General features: G+C 43.9%; 1 protein-coding gene across 3 annotated transcripts in view; it reads right to left on the reverse strand.

The window, feature by feature from the left end:
• map3k4 (mitogen-activated protein kinase kinase kinase 4) overlaps positions 1 to 20,365 on the reverse strand; it is a 164,508-nt gene that overhangs the window by 107,118 nt on the left and 37,025 nt on the right. The window lies entirely within an intron of this gene.

The raw sequence follows: 20,365 nt of genomic DNA on the forward strand, positions 1-20,365 counted from the left end.
TAAAGGGGCATCAATAATACTGGTGCCAAGAAGAGCAAGGTGACATGCCTCAATAACTATCGACTAATGTCTGTGGTGATGAAGTGTTTTGAGAGGTTGCTCATGGCGCATATCAACTCATACCTTGACAAAAACCTGGACCCACTGCAGTTCGCTTACTGCCACAACAGATCAATGGTGGATGCGATCTCACTGGCTCTCCACTTGGCTCTGGATCACTTGGACAACAAAAACTCATATATCATATGTCAGGCTGTTATTCATCGACTACAGCTCGGCATTTAATACCATCATCCCCTCCAAGCTGGTTACCAAGCTCTCAGATCTGGGTCTCTACGTATCCCTCTGCAATTGCAGGGCTCAAAATTAACAGTTGCCAATGGCCACCTAAATTCTTCCGGGCAACCTAAAAACCGTTTCATTTTGACCGGCTTGACACTGCAGATACTGGTTTATACCGAAAATAGACACAAAAATACTGGTGTAACTCAGCGGGTCAGGCAGCATCTCTGGAGAAAAGGAATAAGTGCCATTTCTGGTCGGCGGCAACTACGGATGTAGTGCAGGGTGACGGAGGGTCGGATTAAGGGCCCCGCACAGCAGCAGCGGCGACGACGGTTCCACCTCCTCCTCCTCCCGCACCCCGTCCACCCTGATAGCGGCCGCTGTGTGCCACTCTTCCAACAGCGATAACCGCTTTCAAAACAAACCCCCTCCCCCCCCACCCCCGCAAACCGAGGCCGGGAGGAGGGAGGGTGAGGGAGGGGGAGGGATTAAGGGGGGGCCCCAGATTCAGATTCAGATTCAGATTCAATTTTAATTGTCATTGTCAGTGTACAGCAGAGACGACGAAATGCATTTCCACCTCCTCCTCCTAGCAAACGATTTGCACCCCGTACGTTGTTTCCACCCTGAAAGAAGCTGTTCCTCGACCGCTGGTTCGGCAACGGAGCCACTCTTCCAACAGCGAGCAGTCCTTGGCGATGCTGAGCGCCCTCCGCAGACAGCCTTGCTTTGGACAGACTCAATGGAAAGCCCGTTGGGCAATTTTCACCCCCTCCCCTTCCGGTCAGAGACAGAGCAGTTGCCATACCATACCCGCAAATGCTCTCGAGGCAGCGGTAGAAGTTCACCAGGATCTGAGGAGACAGATGGGTCTCCTCAGGAAGAAGGACGCTGATGAGCCTTCTTGATCAGGAGGTATTGTGGGTCCAAGAGAGAGGCCCCTTTCCCGCCATCAGAAACAAGCACCTGCATGGGCGTGTCAGCCACTGCACTTCCTGAAGTCTACTGTTGGCTGGAGTTAAGGGCCAGTTGTCAGGCGGTGGCGAGGCTGGACCTCCCAATGTGCTCATCGTTGTTGCTGATGAGGCCAATCACCGTTGTATCATCTGCATACTTGATGATGGTTGGCAGTGGCAGTAGAGGAGGGGGCTCAGCACACAGCCCTGAGGAACGCGGTGGTGTGGACAGTCTGGACAGTTGCAGAGGGAGGGGTCGATGCCCAGGTTACCGAGTTTGGTGATCAGTTTTGATGGAATAATGGTGTTGAATGCTGAGCTGTAATCGATGAACAGCATTCTTACATAAGTGTCTCTGTTGTCAAGGTGGGAGAGGGCGGAAGTTCTTGCGGTAGGCAAACTGATAGGGCAGATGATTTCCGCCCATCAGAAGCACCTGCAACGCTCGGCCCTGCACCTTCCTGATTGCTGGCGGCACTTGGCGGTGGACAGGGACGGCCAAGGCAGCGGGGCGATGATGCCCTGAGGAGTGCTGACCTTCATTCCTCCCCACCTCCTCTGTCCCTTCCCCTTCCCCTTCCCCCCTCTATCTCTATATCTCTTGTATGCCCCCTTCCACCCCCCTTATCCTGGGACCCCTCTTCTCCATCCCGCACTGATACCCATTCCCGCCTCTATTCAGTCCTCACTGACATCCCCTGTGCTCCCCTCCCCATCTACCCCCCACATCTATTCATCCTGCACAGATCACCCTATCCATCTCACATTGATTCTCCTGCCTCTCCCCATTCATCCTGCACTGATCCCCCCATTCATCCTGCACTGATCCACCCCATCCATCCTGTACGGATCCCCCCATTCAACCCCACTGACATCCCCTCACAATTTTACCTACTCCAACCAACACGCACTAATTCCCCTGCCTCAATCCATCCATTCCGCACTGATTGCCTTCTCACCCTCCTCCCCCCACCCCCCACCCCCTCCGTCATCTATCCATCCCGCACTGATTCACCCAGCCCCCCGACCCTACTGCGCTGGAAATATCTTCAAGCGAGCATTGACTATGTTTGATAATGGAATGCAATCAAATGTGTTTAATTCCCAATTTTATTATTTGTTTTAATCCATAAAGATGTGATTAATTAAATTGTGAACACATAAAACATTAAAACCGCAGTGTTTGATTGTCACTGCTACCGTTGACACGTTATTACAGAATTCATTTTAACGGCAAATCAATGCTCTTAATATGGAGTATCAGTACTGTAGTTATTTAATGAACAACATTCACAACTATACTTGGATTTATCCAGGTTTTATTTCTAGTCACAAATTTGGGCAGGAGATATTTCAGTTGAAATTTTAATGTTAATTCTGAAGTGGGAATGATGGAAATCGTTTATCAATAATTTTTTTTAATCTGGTGCGTACAAACTGGGTATCTTCTTTGCCGTTCACAACACATACATCTAATCTGAATGTCTGGTAATGTGGTGTTTTGACACCTTTAAACATATTGCCAAAAGAACATTTGCTGCAGTTATGTCCTTAGGCCACCTCTTGTCAGTTAGTGTAATGTTTAACCTGTGAGATGGGTCTATTCGGTTTTAACAGCTATTATCATAAAATGCCTTTAGAAATTTCCTTGCAACCTGCATATTTTGTTGTGGATAAAGTATGTGGGAAGCGAGAGTGTTTATGTACCAATAGCAATAATGACCCATGCTATGGCCATGTCATGATAATTTCCGGTCCTTCACAGAAAACATGCTTGCATCAATCTGTAGTGTGCATGGTTAAGCATATATTTTACCATGGTCCAGGATTTATTGACACAGGTTGATCATACGCTGAATAATCCAACCATATTTTTGTTTGGAAGTGGAACGAAATAATAGAAATTGCATTAATTGCAACGTGTAATAAGAGTTGAGATACTGTATTATAATGTTATTGTGGTATATATAATGCCTTGATTGGTGAATATGTTTAGTTTGTGAGTTTATTTGATGCAGAAATAATAAGTGAATGCTTCATTGAGCATAATTCCGACTGGTAACTACACACTTCGTCCGAACACATAATCCCATGCGTCATGCAATGAGCATCTTAAATGACCACCTTAACTGTCATTTGGCAACCTAAAAAGCTGCCTAGGTTGCCCGACTGGCAACAGGGAAGAAAAGTTAAGTGAGAGCTCTGAATTGGATCCTCCACTTCCTCATTCACAGACCACAGTTGGTCCGTATTGGTGGAAAAGTGTCATCCTCGATAACAATCAGCACGGGAGCACCTCAAGGCTGCGTGCTCAGCCCCCTGCTTTACTCACTCTATACTGCGTAGCCGGACATAGTGCGAACTCCATCATCAAGTTCGGCGCCGACACCACTGTTGTAGGACGTATCACTGATGGTGACGAGTCAGAGTATAGAAGTTAGATCGACCGATTGACCAAATGGTGCCAGCACAATAACCTGGCTCTCAACACCAGCAAAACCAAGGGACAGATAGTGGACTTTGGAAGGGGTAGGATAGGGACCCACTATCCTGTTTATATCAACGGGTCGATGGTGGAAAAGGGTCAAGAACTTCAAATTCCTGGACGCGCATATTTCCGAAGATCTCTCCTGGTCCCAGCCAACTAATGCAATTATGAAGAAAGCACATCAGTGCCTCTACTTCCTGAGAAGATTACGGAGAGTCGATATGTCAAAGAGGACTCTCTCGAACTTCTACAGGTGCACAGTAGAGAGTATGCTGACTGGTTGCATCGTGGCTTGGTACGGCAACTTGAGCGTCCATTCCAAAGGCTACAAAAAGTTGTAAACACTGCCCAGGCCATCACCTGCTCTGACCTCCCTACCATCGAGGGGATCTATCACAGTCGTTGCCTCAAAAAGGCTGCCAACATCATCAAGGACCCACACCATCCTGACCACACACTCATCTCTCCGCTGCCATCAGGTAGAAGGTACAGGAACCTGAAATCTGCAACATCCAGGTTCAGGAACAGCTCTTCCCCACAGCCATCAGACTATAAAACACAACTTTAAACAAACTCTGAACTATAACAGCCTACTGCACTTTATCTCTTTATTTATGTGAATATATATATGATCTATGGTATATAGACACACAGATCTGTTCTGTATTTATGCCTACAATATTCTGTTGTGCTGCAGCAAGCAATAATTTCATTGTCCTATCTGGGACACATGACAATAAAACTCTCTTGACTCTTGACCACGAAGGCACGATAGGCAAAACCCATGTTCCCTCTCCTCCCAACCTTGCTCGCCCATCGTCACTGGTCACTTCAGCTGCACGCAGCCCCCTATCCTATTCTCATCATAATAGCATTGAGCATACTTTCAGCGGAAGAACTGAAAGTGATCCACCCTCACCTTCTCTGAGATGCTGGCCCCACGAACAACACAGGTCCCAAAAGAGGAATTAAAAAGGTTTACTTTCGCGCTGCCATAGCAGATAATCTGGATACCACCACATCTGATGATGCTTTCAATACTTACTTTAGTTTAGAGATACAGCGTGGAAATATGCCCTTCGGCCCACTGAGTCCATGCTGACCATCAACCACCCATTCACACTAGTTATGTGAACGTTATTCCATTTTCTCATGTGCTCCCTACATACTAGGAACAATTGATAGAGGCCAATTAACCTACAAACCTGCACGTCTTTGAGATGTAAAAGGAAACTGGAGCACTGGAGGAAACACACGCAGTCACAGGGAGAACGTGCAAACTCCAAATCATCACCTTTCAGCAAAAATACAAGTGGTACAGCTGTTAAAGTTGCTATCTCACAGCCCCTCTGACCAGAGATCGATCATGGCCCAGAGTGTTGTTTGTGTGGGAGTTTGCACGTTCTCCCTGTGGCAGTGTGGTTTTGCTCAGGGTGCTTGGAGTTCCTCCCACATCCCAAAGACATGTGGATTTGTAGGTTAATTGGTCTGTGTAAAATTGACTCCATTGCATAAGGAGTGGATGGGAAAATGGGATCACATAGATCTAGTGTGAATGGGTGCTAGTGTAAGATAGTGCTAGTGTATGGGGTGTTTGATAGTCAGCGTGGACTCTGGGCCATTGGTCCCGTTTCCATGCTGTATCTCTCAAAAAAACAATAAATGTTCCACTTTAAAATCTAAAGAAATATTCCATGAAGATTAGTTTTCCTTTACTTTTTGCAAGTCTTTCTCTCAGAACCCATGCTCATATTACACATTGCTCATGTTCACATTTTTAAAAGGAAAAGATACATACAAAGTATAATGAAAAATGTGACATGCGGGAAGCCACAGAGAGGAAATGAGTGCAATAATTTCAATGTATGGGAAACCAGTACAACTTATATCTACACCACCCTTTCTGATGACAGGAAATACATGGTGAATAACAGACAGTGGGTAGATCTAAGAACACCCACAACTACAAATATTAAAGAGAGCACTTCAGAGGCATCTCAAACAGAGATAACATGAACACATGAGAGGGAGAACTATAAGCAAGTACTCAAATTTTCTTTGATTCCCAAACAAGAATCCAATTAAGTGCCAATTTAACTTTGAGAGAAATATTTGCCAAAATGACAGGAACAAAGTTTTCATTTAGGAAACATTGGCATATTTGTCAAATAATTACCATTACTGGGAGCCTAGAAACAAAACAAACATAAGCTATATTTCCTGTCAATGAATAGTTTGAACAAAGAGTTTCTCTCTGAAGAAAATGACCCATTCAAACAAAAAAGTATTTCACTCCCTCAAAAAGAAAGATGAAAGTCTATTTCACTAAACTATATTGGGGGCATCACCTTGATGGCATCAACTTAGATATAAAATGGAACAGGACAGCACAGCAACAGACCCTTTGGCCTACAATGTCTGTACCAGACATGATGCCAAGATCATCTTTTATCTACCTGCGCATTATCCATATCACTCTGTTCCCTGCATACCCATGTGCTAATCCAAACGTCTCTTAAGTGCCACTCTTGTATCTGCCACCACACCAAACTAGACACTCACCACCCTCTGTGTAAAAAAATTGTCCCGCACATCTCCTTTAAACTTTGCCCTTCTCCCCTTAAGAGCTATGCCCTCTAATATTTGGATTCAGAACTGAACATCTGAAACAGTTCTTGAAAATAAGTGATAACTACCCCGAATCAATTCTCACCAATGTTTAATTGGTCAAAGTGACATTTCATGGTGCTATAGTTGTTGGTCTTTATTAACAGTTAAATCAGATTATTTTAGAAGCTGTTTTTTGTGGCCACAGTTCAAGTCTAAATGTTGTTTTTTCAAAGTAGAAAGTGGTACAAGAGGGGCGCAAAGGAAAAAAATCTGTTAAATAACTTCCAAATAAGTGACATGTGCAGTTTGCAAATGACATAACAAAGTACATTATACGCTCTTCATGGTCACATTTAAATGAAAGGCTACGGAAATGTGTTTGAGTGCTTGTATTACACTGACCAGCACAAGGAGTCAGTTATTTGAAAAGGAGATACTGGTGGTAGAAAATTTAAAAAATGAATTGGTGATGAGCTCTGCTATAGTGAAACAGCACATGAGAAAGCAGGCACTCTGCAGAAGGACAGGCAGATTGGGAGTAGGCAGAGAAATAGCATATGGAATACAGTGTAGCAAAGTGTGGAGTCATGCATTTTGGTAGGAGGAATAAAGGCATGGATTATTTTCTAAATAGGGGAGAATCCAGAAATCAGAGGTACAAAGGCTTGGGAGTGCTTGTGCAGGATTCCCAAAATGTTAATTTGCAAGTCGAATCCATAATAAGGAAGGCAAACACAATGCTGGCATTTATTTCAAGAGGACTAGAATACAAAAATCAGGATGTAATGCTGAAGCTCTGGAAGGCACTGGTTAGGCTGCATTTTGAGTATTGTGAGCAATTTTGGGCCCCATATACGAGGAAGGATGTGCCGGCGCTGGAGAGGGTCCAGAGGAGGTTTATGAGAATGATCCCAGGAATGAGTGGGTTAACATATGATGAGCGTTTGTCGGTACTGAGCCTCTACTCGCTAGAGTTCAGAACGATGAGGGGAGACCTTATTCAAACTTACTGAATAGTGAAAGGTTTGAATAGAGTGGATGTAGAGAGGATATTTCCACTAATGGGGGAATCTAGGACCAGAGGTCATAGCCTCGAATTAAAGGACATTCGTTTAGGAAGGAGATGAGGAGGAATTTCTTTAGTCAGAGATGGGGAATCTGTGGAATTCGTTGCCACAGAAGGTTGTGGAGACCAAGTCAATGATATTTTTGAGACAGAGATGGATATATTCTTGATTAGTAGAAGTATCAGGGGTTATAGGGAGAAGGCAGGAGAATGGGGTTCGGAGGGAGAGATAGATCAGCCATGATTGAATGGTGGAGTAACTTGATGGGCCAAATGGCCTCCTTTTTGCTCTTCTCACTTATGAAGGCCCAGCCCAGTAAAAAGATCAACAACAAAACTCACTGACAAAAATCGGATCCATTCCTGAAAATACAGAGCTATGCATTAATCACAATGAAACATTCTTATATGGTCCAAAGTGGACAAGACAAGTTGAACTTGCCTTAAGGAACTTCAAGCAGCCCATTTTGAGAGCCTATCATTCATTTTCTCATTCCATAACTCGGCAGTGAAGCAAGCCACAGATTTTTGCAGTTAAAAGGAACTACTTTCCTAGTTTATGTTTCTTCTCCTTTTCAATAACTTAACTTCCCACCTGTGAGGAAAGAAAGGCCATTTACTTGAAGAACCATGATGTAGATTGACTATTTCATACTAGCCAATTATAGTGTTTGGTAGTAGTGATTCTGCCTATTATGTGCTTCATATTATCAAGAGCCGGCTTACGCCAGTTAGAATGAGTAGCAGCGCGCAGATGTGATGACTGCAGATCGTTGCTGTATGTAGATTTAATAAATATGTGTTGCATCTTGATGTGTGTCCGAGTCGACTCATTACATGGTGTCAGAGAGCGAATCTTGCCCACTCTGCTCATGCTTACCGGGTTTTATTTTCTTTTGATTATTTTGTGTGTTTTTTATCTCAATCATGGCAAACTCGTGTCACCGTCCAAGTCCTCTAATCTTTGATTCTGACATTGCTGAACATTGCGTCTTTTCGAGCGTGACTACACTCATTATGCTCGCATCATTCATTGAAATTACCCCCCAAGGTGTGTGCCTCTGTACTGCTTAATTTGGCGGGACCTGAAGCAATGAATCGTGCCGACAACTTCACTTTTGCTCCTGCTGTTTTGGAAGATGACGGTCAGGTCAGAGTGCCTGCTGAAACAATCGACAACCCTGCAGTTTTGATCAGAAAGTTCAGAGAGCTGTGTGACCTATCTTCTAACTATATTATTGAAAGGACCAAGGTCTATGCTCGTTTACAGCAGGTCGATAAACCAATTGAACATTTTATCAGCGGCTTGAAGCACATGGCTGCACGCTGTCACTTTCGTGCTTTACGGGATGAACTCACCCGGGACAAGCTTGTTGGAGGAATGCTTGACAGCAAGCTACGAGGTTCACTCCTTCGCAACACTGATTTAACCCTAGAACAAGCAGAACATGCCTGTCGTATTTCTGAGATAACGTCTCCCCATACTGACTCTGTGCCCTTCAGGCAACGTTTGCAGAATAGTGTTAATCTTACAGACCTCTTCTCTCGCAACCCCTGCACTGGGTCTGCAGTTCATTGTCAAAATTGCAACTATTTCCATGCTACGGGTCGTCAATTCTGTGCTGCCTATGGGAAAGCCTGTAATTTCTGCAATAAATTAAACCACTTTGCTCGGTGCTGCCGTTCCCGTGTGACTCCTGTAGTTTCAAGGACGAGCCTGCACCTGCTTCAACATTAGCTTACTGATAATGACTTCCAAGAGCCTGACTTGTAATCCCCCGCACCGCTCTCAGAGTGTACAGATATCAGTTCTGCCATCCACTCTCTCCTCCCTTCGTCCAACGAGCAACTTGACCCTGAGGCAACCATGTTTGTGAATAACAGGCCATTGATCGCCAAGGTAGATACTGGCACCAAATGCAACGTCATTTTATTAAGAGAGTTTTGAAAAATCCGTAATGCTGAACGATTTGATAAGGCCTCCGCAATGCTTCAGGCTTACGGGGGAGAAGTACTACACCCACTTGGACAAGCTGATTTAAAGTGCATCGACAAACAGACCCATACCGTACCGATTTATATTGTTAAGGGAGATTCCGAAACTTTGCTCGGTATCAATGCATGTCATGATATAGGTCTGGTTTACTTTGGCCGCGCGGTCCATAAACTCTGTCTCGCTGACGGGCCCACACAACAGCTACTCTCTCAATATAAAGAACTGCTTAACGATGAGCTTGGCAAGTTGCCTATCAAATACCACATTGCTGTTGATCCCAAAGTTACTCCTGTGGTCAGAGCGCCACATCGTGTACCTGGACTTGCTTAACCTAAGGAATATTGCACGGAATCCCATACTGTGTTCTCCAGCCCAACGGCTGATGTCTTGCCAAACCCGTGCTCCTCTTCCTGTGTCCCAGCAGCTTTTGCAGCCACAAGTTCGTTCCCCGACTGCAGTTCAGAAGCAACTACAATCCAAACGTAACATGCCGAAAAGTTTCTTCGACAAGACCAGCAAGCAAGGAATAGCTACTTCCCCACAGCCATCAGGTTATTAAACTTGGCTCGGACAAAACTCCGAACATTAATAGCCCATTATCTGTTATTGCACTTTATCAGTTTGTTTATTCATGTGTGTATATATTTATATAATGGTATATGGACACACTGATCTGTTCTGTAGTCATGCCTATGTTCTGTTGTGCTGAAGCAAAGCAAGAATTTCATTGGCCTATCAGGGACACATGACAATAAACTCTCTTGAATCTTGAAGCCACTAAAACCTCTTGCTCGTGGACAAGTGGTCCGTCTCCAGACAAACAAGGGCTATGCATGTCTGGGACACATCTACGGCCCTGCCAAAGAGCCGCGCTCCTATCTGTTCGAAACGGGCAGCGTCATCTACAGACTCAACTTTCAACATATCCTTCCAGTGAAGGAATGGCGTCCTGCGACTCCGTATCACGGTGTCTCGCGTTTCATATGCCCTCCCACTGTCGGTCCCGTGTCCCCACTGCCGCCTATTGTTCCCACTGCGGTCTCCCCACGGCGTCTGGCGTTTAGCTCGCCTATCTCGTCACCTTTCCTGCCTGTCGGGCCGCCGGACGTTTCCCCATTTCCATCCACGGTTTCGTCACCAAAGAAAGGAGACGAGGTGGACTCGTACCGCACACGGACCAGAAGGGTTTGCAGGCCATCCGTTTGATATGGCGATTTTGCGTAATTCTGCAAATATAGATCTGGCTCATACTAGCCAACGATAGTGTTTGTTAGTAGTGACTCCGCATATTATGTGCTTCATATTATCAGGAGCCGGCTTACGCTTGTTAGAATGAGTATCAGCTCGGAGATGTGATGACTGCAGATCCTTGCTGTATGTAGATTTAATAAATATGTTGTATCTTGATATGTGTCCATGTCGACTCATTACATATGACTTGCAAGGCCGCAGACCTAATGTAAAAGGAGGGATTCGGTAACCGAATAGCACTTTTTCAGCAATGGAGACACAATGGGCTGAATGGTCTCTGTTGTTATTTTTGTATTATACAAGTCCCGCAAAAAGGAGGCCAGACGTACAATATCTGCATTGAAACATAGAAAATAGGTGCAGGAGTACGCCATTCGGCACTTCGAGCCAACACCACCATTCATTGTGATCAAGGCTGATCATCCAAAGTTATTTGAATTACTCCTGGGTCCACACAAAATAATGTTGGGTGCATTTTGGGGTGTGATCCCCTGAGATTCTCACGCATTATCCTGGGTGATAGACACAGCAGGGCATATGCCCGGGTTAGGCCTCCTCCATTGCCAGAGTGAGACCACATACAAACTGGAGGCACAACACCTCAGTTGGGCATCTTACAAGCCATTAAATTCTCCAATTTTAGGTAACTACATAGCCCTTCCCCACTCCTTTCTTCCCCCATATAACCCCTCCTCCTTCACTCTCCCCCACCAGACACACCCATTTCTCCCCTCCACCTACATTCCTTCCTCTAGCTTCACAATTCGGAACTCTGTAATCCTTTTGTCCCATGCCTTGTCTCTTCACCTCTAGCCTTTGTCCAAACATCTGCCTATCAAATAACCCTCCTCACCTGTGTCGGTCTATTACTTGCCAGGCTTTGTCCTGCCTCTCCTCTTTTCCAATTTTCTTTCACCAGCACTCTGTGTCTTCCAGGGTATATGATGTAAGCAGCAACTTTAAAAACTATTGCTCAAAGTAAAGAGAGTAAATAAAGCTTCCTTACTACCACTCTAAACCCATCTAAACACCTGCAAACCCCTCGAAACCGCTCTAAACTCCCCTATAAACCCCTGTAACCTCTAAACCCCTGTAAACCTTGTTTTTAAATGAAATTTGCTGGTGTTTACAAAGCCTTTCACAGAATGAAATATCAGTCATGGTATCCTTTTTGGTTTGAAGCGCAGTTTACAGTTTCTCTGATGAAGAGTCAAGAGTCAAGAGTCAAGAGTTTACAGTCATTCTCTGGAGGTCCAAACGAAATGCCGTTTCTGCAGCCACATTAAACCCCAGACACAAACAATTACACTTTACATAAAATCCATCACATAGCTGTGACAGGAAGAACTTTTTGCACACTGCAGAGTCAAAGTAATAGCCCCCGCTGGCGAAACTGTCCCCGCCTAAGCCCACGGGTTTTCAACCCCGGTGTGCGCTCGGGTCTGCGGCCATTCCGTGCAGATCAGTGATGTAGGCCCCGCTCCAGGAGCTCTCATGTAATTCGCCGTTGCAGGAGTAACAGCGGTCTCCCTCCAGGGAGCCGATGGTGCCGCGTCCACAGACCTGTCGTTGGAGCCTCCGACTCTCCGGTAGCAGCAGCAGCAGCAGCAGCAGCAGCAGCAGCGCTCCTCCACCGCTCCACCCGCTCCGGACTCGGCCAGCTCCGCGACGGCAACGGTGAGTCGGCACCAGAGTCCCCGGCTTCTTCCCGTTGGAGGCCGCTCCTCGTTGCGGCCTCAACGACACCTGAGACCCGACGAGAAAAGGTCGGGTCTCCAGTGCATGAAATTAAAAGAAAACAAACTACAAACCATTTACAGCACAGGAAGCATTTTTGCACACTGCAGGATAATAAAAACTTCCCTGCCTAATCCCACTTTCAACACTGGGTCTGTGGCCGTGCAGATCACAACTCGCAGAACTCATGTAATCGTTGAGTAACTACGCATTCAGCCAGCGACTTCCAGAACCATACCACCAACCGCAAGGACAGTTTTCCTCATCTCCCCTTTAATCTACTAACTCCTTCAAATACATTCACAGGAAGAATAGATCCATCACTGGAGGCAGCTCACCTTTATGCTGAATATTTTCCAGAATATTGTTTTTCCTCCTGCAATAGACCCACTAGTTTTAGCTACACATTTCCTTTTTGCATATCTACAGATGCCATTATTTTCAAATTCTACTTTTATGTCCTTATCAATTTCATGATCTGCCTTTGCTGAATTCTAAAACTTGAATCCTCAGGGTTACTGCTTTCAGCAACATTAGAACTGTTCCCCTTTGATCTAATACTATCGTTTACTATTCTTGTCAGCAACAGTTAGCCCACTTTTCCTGTTTGGCTTTTGAGAGAGCCCTACTTCGTTAAGCTGCAGTCAACATTAGCTGCAGCTCTATTATATCTTTAAAAAAAACCTAAACAGATGAAAGATACTTCATACTATGTTTCAGATTTAATCACACTTCCGATAAGAAGTAGCTCCACACACAAGCCTAATTGCATGAATTATTAGCAACCTCAAATGGCTACAAGTTTCACACAATTTATTTTTTACTTGGGTTTGTGAAAAAGATGGGTGAATTTAGTTTATTTACCCAGGTACAGTGTACTGTGTACTAAGGTACAGTGAAAAGCTTTTTGTTGCGTGCTATCCAGTCAGCTGACTATACATTATTACAATCAAGCCACCCACAATGTACAGGTTCAGAATAAAGGGAATAACGCTTAGTGCAAGATAAAGTCCAGTAAAGTCCAATTAAAGATAGTCCGAGGGTCTACAATGAGGTAGGTGGCAGCTTAGGACTGCTCTAATTGGTGATAGGCTGGTTCAGTTGTCCAATAGCAGCTCTGAAGAAACTTTCCCCAAATCTGGAGTTTTCACACTTTAGTTTCACACTTCTGTACCTCTTGCCTGATGGGAGAAGAGGGAGTGTCCAGAGGAGACTCAATAGACAATAGGTGCAGGAGTAGGCCATTCGGCCCTTCGAGCCAGCACCGCCATTCAATGTGATCATGGCTGATCATCCCTAATCAGTATCCCGTTTCTGCCTTCTCCCCATATCCCCTGACTCTGCTATCTTTAAGAGCCCTATCTAGCTCTCTTGAAAGTATCCAGAGAACCGGCCTCCACCGCCCTCCGAGGCAGAGAATTCCACAGACTCACTACTCTCTGTGAGAAAAAGTGTTTCCTTGTGTCCGTTCTAAATGGCTTACCCCTTATTCTTAAACTGTGGCCCCTGATTCTGGACTCCCCCAACATCGGGAGCATGTTTCCTGCCTCTAGCTTGTCCAAACCATTAATAATCTTATATATGTTTCAATAAGATCCCCCCTCATCCTTATAAACTCCAGAGTGTACAAGCCCAGCCGCTCCATTCTCTCAGCTTATGACAGTCCCGCCATCTCGGGAATTAACCTTGTGAACCTGCACTCTCTCAATAGCAAGAATGTCCTTCCTCAAATTAGGGGACCAAATTGTACACAATACTCCAGGTGTCGTCTCACTAGGGCCCTATACAACTGCAGAAGGACCTCTTTGTTCCTATACTGAACTCCTCAGGTTATGAAGGCCAAGTGCCATTGTCCATGTCTGTGCTGGTGACCTTGCCGAGGCAGCGTGATGTATAGATGGAGTCAATGGAAGGAGTTTGGTTTGCGTGATGGTCTGGAATGCGTCCACAATTCTCTTGCAATTTCCTGCGGTCTTGGATGGGGCTATTCCCAACTGTGATACATGTACAATTTTTTTTTGCCAGTAATGTTTTAATTGAAACTACCATTTGATCAATGTTAATCAAACTAAAATTAATGCCATGGGCATTGCAGGTGTCTTAATGGTTCACAGCGCAGGGTCTCTTGGGTAATATACAGATTTGTAAGTTGAGAAATCTCAGTAATAAACAATCCATGTTTGTTGCTCAGGCCAACAATTAGAACCTGTCAATTAATACATTTTCAAATTTAGTTACTGAAGAGGTGTTGAACTGAATGGTATGAAGAGCAAAGATACAATGGATAGAACAGAGAATTAAAGCCTGATTGCAGTTCAGGGGTTCAAATTAAGCATTAAATATCAGCAACATTAAGGCTTAAATAGCAATTAACAACATTCGTTTGCACATTTAAGGCACATGACTAAACTCAATTAAAGGATCCAGACAGCCTTGGAAAGAATAACAACCATTTCATACATACTCACAACTTTTCCAGCCAAATGTTTCCAATAAAGGGCTTTAATGCATGCCAGTTTAAAAAGGTGTTCAAATAATCAAATTATCCATCTAACATTAACTTTGTCTTTCACACAACTTTTCAAGTTAGGTACCTCATCCCTCGGCAGAGGATCAAAGTTTCGACTTTAGAAATACAGTGCATTCAGAAAGTATTCAGACCCCTTCACTTTTCCCACATTTTATGTTGCAGCCATATTCTAAAATGGATTAAATTCATTTTTTTTTTACCATCAATCAACACACAATACCCCCTAATAAAAAAGTGAAAACAGGTGTTTAGAAATGTTTGCAAAGTAATTAAAATAAATAACTGAAATATCACATTTACATAAGTATTCAGACCCTTTGCTCATTACTTTGTTGAGGCACCTTTAGCAGCGATTAGAGCCTTGAGTCTTCTTGGGCATGACGCTACAAGCTTTGCACATCTGTATTTGGGTAATTTCTCCCATTCTTCTCTGCAGATCCTCTCAAGCTTTATCAGGTTGGATGGGAAGCATCAATACAAGTTGGAAGGTGATCCTCCTGCCCAGTCTGAGGTCCTGAGCGCTCTGGAGCAGGTTTTCATCAAGGATCTCTCTGTACTTTGCTCCATTCATCTTTCCCTCGATCCTGACTAGTCTCCCAGTTCCTCCCATGATGCTGCAGCCACCATGCTTCACTGTAGGTATGATATTGGCCAGGTGATGAGCAGTGCCTGGTTTCCTCCAGACGTGACGCTTGGCATTCAGGCCAAAGAGTTCAATCTTGGTTTCATCAGACCAGAGAATCTTGTTTCTCATGGTCTGTGAGTCCTTTAGGTGCCTTTTGGCAAACTCCAAGCGGGCTGTCATGTGCCTTTTACTGGAGAGTGGCTACTCTACCAAGTGTCACGTCTGGAGGAAACCATGCACCGCTCATCACCTGGCCAATACCATACCTACGGTGAAGCATGGTGGTGGCAGCATGTGGGGATGTTTTTCAGCAGCACGAACTGGGAGACTAGTCAGGATCGAGGGAAAGATGTTTAAAGATTTAAAAGTTACAAACTGGATTCAGCTATAGATTTAGGAAAATAAAATGGATGCTTTCACCTTTCTCCTATTACACTAGCAAGGCTAGCAGCAATGCTTTCACCCTTCTCCCATTACAAATGGGAGCTGCTGGCCATTCAGTTGGTTTGGTGGACTATGGGGTATTGTGTTACATTATGGCTCTATCTTCTTATTAATCATCGCTCTGAATTTTATTGTCAACTGCTTGCGATCATTATGTACCTACCGAGAATTGTGAATGTTATCATAATTGATAAAGAGGAAGGAATGAGAGTTTAACGATTTAAAAGTTACAAAATTGATTTGGCTGTAGATTTAGAAGCAATATAAAATGGATGCTTTCACCTTTCTCCTATTATACTAGCAAGGCTAGCAGAAATGCTTTCACCTTTCTCCTATTACACTAATAAGGCTAACAAAATGTTTTCGCCCTTCTTCCATAACACTAGCGAGATAACAGCACAAATACATGAATGTTTATATCATAGAGAAAAACAATCAAGTGAATGTTCAGACACTTGGCTCGTACTCTATAAGATTATAATGTTCATCAACTAGGCAAGAAAACAAAATGCTTGATCTTCAGAAAAATAGCTTCTTCAGCATAACCATATATGGGCTAACCTTTCCTCTCTCGGAAGAACCTGTCAATCCTAACAGGCAAGAGGCTGTACAATGCTCTGTAAGATAAAGTATTGCTGATTATTGGGGTATAAATATATCTGATTGAACATTACCTCTTTGTGTGGGGATAGAGTGACTCTGTATAGTCTGTATTTTACATACTGTAAGAGTGACGGCCACACCCACCTGGGTGAAATAAAGATTTTACTACTTGATTACTAATCTTTGTGTTGTTATCCGTTTGAAGTAAAAACGAACCTTAGCAGATGAACAGAGCAAAGTACAGAGAGATCCTTGATGAAAATCTGCTCCAGAGCATTCTGGACCTCAGGCTAGGGCAGGGGTTCACCTTCCAACAGGACAACGACACTTAGCACACAGCCAAGGCAGCACAGCAGGAGTGGCTTCGTGACAAGTCTGTGAAAGTCCTTGAGTGGCCCAGCCAGAGCCCGGACTTGAACCCGATCGAACATCTCTGGAGGGACCTGAAAATAGCTGTGCATCGACGCTCCCCATTCAACCTGACAGAGCTTGAGAGGATCAACAGAGAAGAATGGGAGAAATTACCCAAATACAGGTGTGCCAAGCTTGTAGCGTCATACCCTAGAAGACTTGAGGCTGTAATCGCTGCCAAAGGTGCCTCAACAAAGTACTGAGTAAAGGGTCTGAATAGTTATGTAAATGTGATATTTAAGCTATTTATTTTTAATTACTTTGCAAAAATTTCTAAACACCTGTTTTTGCTATTTTATTATGGGGTATTGTGTGTAGATTGATGATAAAAAAAATGTTTTAATCCATTTTAGAATAAGGCTGTAATGTAACAAAATGTGGAACACGTGAACGGGTCTGAATACTTTCTGAATGCACTGTACAGCATGAAACAGGCCCGTCGGCCCACCGAGTCCACGCACCCAGTTAATTAACATTATCCAACACAATAGGGACAATTTTACCAAAGTCATTTAACCTACAAACCTGTATGCCTTTTGGAGTGTGAGTGGAAATTGGAGCACTCGGAAAAAAACCACGTGGTCTCAGGGAGAACGTACAAAATCCGTAGACAGCACTCATAGTCAGGATTGAACCAGAGTTCTGGCGTTGTAAGGCAGCAATCCTGCCACTGAGCGACCCCAAGCAAAGAGAGCTCAGAATGGATCCTTTACATTTCTATCTTCACAAATGTAAAAATCATTTGGACAGGTACATGGATAGAATAGGTTTAGAGGCGATATGGGACAAATGCAGGCTGATGGGACTAGTATAGATGGGACATGTTTATCAGTGTGTGCAAGCTGAGCCAAAGGGCCTGTTTCCACGCTGTATGACTCTATCATAATTGAACTTTATCTTGCAATGTTAATCAGGACTTGAGTGAACGGGTGAACGATGGTCGGCGTGGAGTTGGTGGGCCGAAAGGTCTGTTTCCGTGTTGTGTCTCTAAACTAAATGTAATTAGTCTGATGAGCGGAGGAAGGCTGAGCTGCTGAGTCTTGTTGAAGGCACATCCATTGTGGGCCAGGACACTCCCCGCCAGCAGGCACGACTCGCCCACTGCGGTCAGCGGAGAACAATGGGGGCACCCGGCGTGGGGCAGCCGAAAACAAAAGGGGAGCTGGCGGGGTGGTTGCCGCATGCGGCAGATGGCAGTTGAAAGGACTGTTCGATACTATTGTAACTTTGTCCATGCCAACACATGGCCAAATTTGTGTACTGCCTAGGTTGTATGCAAAATAAAGCATTTCACAGTACCAAGGAACCCATGGCACACGTGATAATAAGGTATCATTCATTCGTCATTAAATGATATTCCCTTCATCCTGTATCTGTACACTGTGAACAGCTGATTGTAAGCATGTATAGTCCTTTCCTAGGCTAATTTTCAAAGATAATTGAACACGCCCACAAATCCACAAGATGCTTGTTTGCAGACTTGCTGAGAATTTAATGACAAGATGATAGGGTTAATCACAGATGACAATGCAACAAACTGCAATGGATATGAAATAGCAGATGCTTCTCCTCGATGGAAAGTTTCAATTGACAAATAATCCTTACCCATCCCCATAAGTAATTTCACAGTTTAAATTCTAGGAACAAATATTTTTTTGAAGGAAAATAAAACCCCAGGTAAAACCAGATATTTCATTTGAAGGTTAGCCCTATTTCAAGCATATTATTAATACTTTGGAATTCAAAGAATCTCAGTACAGAAAATTACCACCCCTAATATGCTTTTGTGAAATATTTGACTAATTGTAATATTAGTGTGTATAGTATGTGCACTGTATATGTATAGTATTTGCACACTTGAGTGAGCATTTTTTTTATGTGGTCTTAACAGCATAATGTTGAACCTAAAGGATGAAATAGGGAAAGAGACAAAGTAGCACAAACGGCAATGCTGCACTGTGCAGTTAAATCAATCAAACACTGAACGTAACTTTATTATTAGACAAGATTTGTTGAAAAAAAAGGTCAAAGTGCTGGATTAACTCAGCGGATCGGGCAACATCTCTGGAGAACATGGACAGGTGACATTTCGGATTGGGACGCTTCTTCATATTGATTGTGGGGGATGGGGAGCTAGCTGAAGAGGTGGGGGCAGGACAAAGCCTAACCAGTGAAAGGTGAATACAGGTGAGGAGGCATTTTAATAGGCAGATGGTTGGACAAAGTCCTGATATGAAGAGACAAAACAGTGTGAGCCACGGATAGAAGTGCAAATTGTGAAGCCAAGTGAGGAAATATAGGTGGGGGGATGGATGTGCATCCAGGTGAGACATAGGGAAGAGAGAGGGGGGGGGGGTGTTTGTAGTAAGTTACCTAAAAATGGGGAATTCAATGTTCATACGTTAGGTTGTAAGCTACCCAATGATGAAGGGTTCCAATCCAAAACATCACCTATCCATCTTCGCCAGAGATGCTGCCTGATCCGCTGAGTCACTCCAGCACAAAGTAACTCAGCATCTGCAGCTCTCGGTTTCTCCTCAAGATTTGTTGAAATGTTTTAGCATACTCAAAAATAAAATTGGGTACAGTTATGCATAATGCATCAGAAGTGGTAGTGATTTAGAGTTTTATTTCAAAGATGACAACTTGTTAACACCATTAGTGAGGTTAAGAGCATCTGGCAAGTAAGAAACATCACTTGAATTTCACAACTTTGCATGCAGCCTCATGAAAATTACACTGCCATCATTTTTTAAAAGAGATTACTGCACTGGCACATTAGCTGCCTGTTTAACTTACCACTGAGAAGAATTAATGGTAAGTGTACCTTTTAACAATTTGATTCAAGAAAACTGTCAACACAAATAATTAAAAGTATGGCAAATTATTCCTTTGGAAATTGTATGCTAAGGAATCGTATGCAAAGGAATCCCAGCAGCACTGCAAGGACAATCTAGGTCACTTCCTGGGACGAGGGAGTTGCCTGTCAAGAGAATGAGCACACTATGGATTTAAGGATGAAGGAGAATCATGTATATTTCAATGAGGTTAAAGTTTCACATGGTGGATGTTGAGTAAAAGGACACAAGGTACTGGAGTACTCTGGGGATCACAGAGCTCGGGTCGAGTTCCTTCTTCAGATTGATTGTAGGGGGTGAATGAAAGCAGGGAGAGAGGAGAGACAGAACAAAGCATGGCAAGTAATCAGTGGACACAGATCGGGGGGGGAGGGGGGTGGAGGTTGATAGACAAGCAGATAGGGGGTTGGAACTGGGGATGGAACTGAGATTAAAGCAGGGATTGAAGAGGTGCAAATTGTGAAGTTGTAGGAAACATAGAAAATATGTGCAGAAGTAGACCATT

The sequence above is a fragment of the Leucoraja erinacea genome, chromosome 8, assembly GCF_028641065.1.
Source record: "Leucoraja erinacea ecotype New England chromosome 8, Leri_hhj_1, whole genome shotgun sequence".
Classification (NCBI taxonomy): domain Eukaryota; kingdom Metazoa; phylum Chordata; class Chondrichthyes; order Rajiformes; family Rajidae; genus Leucoraja; species Leucoraja erinaceus.